Raw genomic sequence first — 4,092 nt, 5'->3', positions numbered from 1 at the left:
ATACTTGTGGGTTATCACACCCTTCTGTAGACGGTTGCACGGGATATCTTCAACCAGGCCTTTCTAGACGATTACAAGATGCATAGGCATTTTGTTCTGCTTATTCTTTTTCGCTGGTTGATGTTTATGAACACTTTGTGTGATCCTTGAGGTGTAAACTTTGAAATATAAACTATGCCATAAAGAGTTGTGTGCATCAATTGATGCAGAGGCCGGAGTCTTCCCCATTTCAAAAAAAAAAAAATCAACCGTGGACAACGGCAGAAGCAGGGGCGGAGCTACTGGAAGCTACCAGTGTGCACATGCACCAGGGTAGGAAAAAAATAACCCTGCAGTTAGCCTGAAATCTAGTGTGTACATCCCTCTAGACAATGGTTTGTGCACCCGTGTGGCTTGAATTTGTCTAAAATTGTAGGTTATCTAGGAGCTGTGCACGCTGATAAGCTTTGCTCTAGCTCCGCCACCAGGCAGAAGAGGTGAGAGATGAACTGAGTACCCTCCTCCACCCCACACCGGCGAGGCGAGCAGTTCATCAAACAACTTGAGGATGGTCACGGGGACAATCTGTTGACGCCTCAATAATTTTAGAGAGGTTTCGTTACCTTGGGTTTTTTCTGGTCTCATGTGTGCTGTTTTTTCTGGTCTCATGTCGACATCATGGCGCGCTTGCGTCTTCTCTGCTGTTTAGTGTTCACTGTTTGTTAGCCTACAAGGCACACACGCGCTGACGTGCGGCCATTGCAACAGATCGAAGCTCAAGTAGTATGTGCCAACAACGGAGTGCGCTTACATATTTTCTGCCACGGCAGTACATGGCACCATATAGACTAGCTCTAGGTGCGCGTGCTGCTTTCCACCAATCCAAGTATCAAACGCTCACGCGTGTGCAGCTAACAGCCACACGGCAGCAATGCTTACGCGCCAAAAAAAATTATATGGGTTTAGGGTTTACAAAATGCCCCACTAGAGGTGCTTTTACAAAACGGTAATGCTGAGTTTACGGACGATTTGTTACGGAAAGAATCCTACGGACATGCGTGGCAGGCAGATGTTTCTCCTCGGATGAATTCCCAGACCCACCACAACTTCTCTGCCCAATGGCCTGATGCCACATCTGCATCCGTAGGCTGATTCCGTAAATCCCTTCCGTAGGTGTAGCATTACTGCCTTGGGGCTGAATGGATTGGCACGGTGGCACCTACGTGATGCATGGGTTGGCTAAAATTCTTCATGAAATTTCAAATTTCAGAGGAACACCTCTCCGTACCTTAATTAGCCCCAAGGCGCCAACTGGGCGATAAAGAACACTCTGACCCCCACCAATAGGGTTTAGCACTCGGTTTTTACTTCCAATTCAGGGCTCCATCCAATCCAATCTCCCATCAATCGCCACTAATCGGCGTCGTCGTCGCCACTATCCGCTCCGCAAATCGGGATTAAGAAGCAAAACCTGGACTCTCGCTCCACCCACAGTTCCTCCTTAATTCTCGCCCTAATCCTTCCCTTTTGGCGGATCGGATGACTTGTCGATCGCGCAGAAAAAGAATGGCTTGTCGGCCGGCGCCTCACGCATCCCCATCGCAGGAGCACTAGCCGGAGAAAAGGAATGCCAGGCGCTCACGGTAGAGATCCCAGCCACCGGAAGTAATTCACCTTTCTTACCGCCTGATCCTAATGGAAAGGCGTTTCAGGTGGTTGTGTCGATCGTCACGGGAAAGAGAGGCGTAAGCGTTTTGCCGGATGATGTGGAGATCTCCCAGGGCTCCAGGCGGTGGCGCGTCGCTTCCGACGTCGCCGCCGGAAGTAGCGTGGTCCGTCGCGTCCATGTCGCGGCGGCGACGTACGTGCATGCCGGCGTCTTTCACTGAGGTCGATGGAGGAGCCGGGTGGGTATGTTGATTGCTAGGTGAAGGTACCTGTTCCGTGGCACAAGAACTGACCGATGGTCCAGTCGGTGCTGCACTGCTGCACTCGAGTTGCTACTTGACTAGTAGTATTTACCATTTTACATTGTCTCCAAGCGACTACTACCATTTACAAAAACCAATGCTAGTGGAATGATTATTTCTACATGTGGCGCATAGTTAACGACGAGAGTTCACCGTGTGTATGAATCATCAAATCTCGTGTGCTACATCTTTGTTCCTAAATATAAAATGTTTTGAGAGTTTAAACTTCTAAAACGCCTTATATTTACAAGTGGAAGAAGTATATTAAGCAAATCACAAATATATGTGAGATGTAGATATGCCCTGCGATTTCAGGGTTCCTAAGACTCCTGTGTACTCTGACCATCAATCGGATCAACAAAATACGAGTTATACACAGGCAGGGGTGATGCTCCCCGCGTTTTTTTAAAACTTCTCAGATCAGGGTGTTTGCCCCATTTTATCAATATATAAAGCCACACGGTCGAAACGGAAAGGAAGTAATAGAACTCCCTATGGAACATGTGATCGATACAAAGTGGTGCGAAAACCCTCTTAGTCTCTTAATAAACTACTAGAACAAGAGAAGCCACAACACCAAGAGGTACCCTAGACTACTGACTATAGGTGACACCACACCTCCTTCTGAAAATGTGGGACATCATGGCACTGCACCCGCCAAGCTTCCGCTGGAAAGGGTCGTCTACCCTCTTGTTCCGGACCGTGGAGCACCGATCCTGCCAGGGAACAAGGACCGAGAGCATTGACAACTAAGTCATGATGAACCAAACTACCAAAGTCCATGTAAACTTGCATGAATTTCATCATGTGAATGGTGAAGCGGCATTGAAAGACCATGTGGGCAGCAGTCTTCGGAACCCTCTTGTAAAGAGGGCAAATCCCATAATTTCCTCACCCATATTTATGAAGATGATCAGCCATCTGAACCCTGTTTTGCATGATGAGCCACACAAGAAAAAAAAACTTAAACTTGCACTTTGGTGGCGCCCCGTCGTCCAAACAGTGGGCGCTGCATAGCCAAAGAGGATGCCAAGAAATTGCTCCTTATAAGCAGAAGAGGCTACGGCAAGCACGGTCGAGGATTGGTTGACAAAGAAAATGCATCATAACAGGAAATCCATGGCATCCTCACAATGCTTGTCACTTGGACTATTTGGAGACTCCACTTTGTCATCCATTATCCTCTAGAAGATTAAGAGCAAAGTAGATAACTTGTTAAAAGCGGGAGTAAATTATGAAGAAGAAAAAACATTTTTTTGCCAATTATTTATCAAGAAAGCCAAGAGTGTTATTATCAAACCCAACATAAAATTGGAAAGAACCATAAAGTAAGTAGATGTAGATTGGCTCAAAACCTGTACAAGTACATGACCCCTTTGATTTAAAGGAATTTTATAGGGATTTGGAGGATTCCTTAGAATTTTTCCCTAGGATGCTTGTTTGGTTTATAGGATTTGAATATAGATGATTTTTCCTCTAATCTATAATGCACGCGATTCCATACAAAAATTACCATTAAGTCCAACCTCATGAAAAATGACTTCATTTATATGAAAAATATGACATACACACAAACATTCAGAAAAATATGGCTTTTCTTCACAACCAAATAACATGTGTTACAAATACATGCTTATATGGGATTCAACATGCCACGACATCATATTTTTTACGTTTTCTTATCCCTGCTTTTGGAAATCCTACGAAGCCATGAGACCCATAGTACTCGTTAGAAACGTCGTTTCCCGGCTAATCTTCTCACTGTAGTAAATGAAATAGATTTTTTGCACAGAAAAACTCGAGTGTGCATATGTTGCACTTCCTTTTAAATGCACAAGTATATCGGCCTTTCAAGAAAAAAGGTGCAAATGGATCTCATGAAAGAATTAACAAAGCAATAAAGCTCACTTAATTCTACCATCTTTCAAAAGAATCTGGATATAGCGAATTGACGCTCGAAACGTGGCTGCCGTTGGTTTTACTTGTATACCATGGGAATCCAACTGAAACATCATGTCAGCCAATTGCAGCAAAGTTAAGTAACGAATATACAGAGGATTGTGGCGTGACTGTACCATTTTTTGCGACTTGGTGGCCTTGTAGCCTACGGAAGGAATAATGAAAAGTGAAGAGCAATGGCAAG

The sequence above is a fragment of the Lolium rigidum genome, chromosome 5, assembly GCF_022539505.1.
Source record: "Lolium rigidum isolate FL_2022 chromosome 5, APGP_CSIRO_Lrig_0.1, whole genome shotgun sequence".
NCBI lineage: Eukaryota > Viridiplantae > Streptophyta > Magnoliopsida > Poales > Poaceae > Lolium > Lolium rigidum.
Note: the sequence above shows the minus strand (reverse complement) of the source record.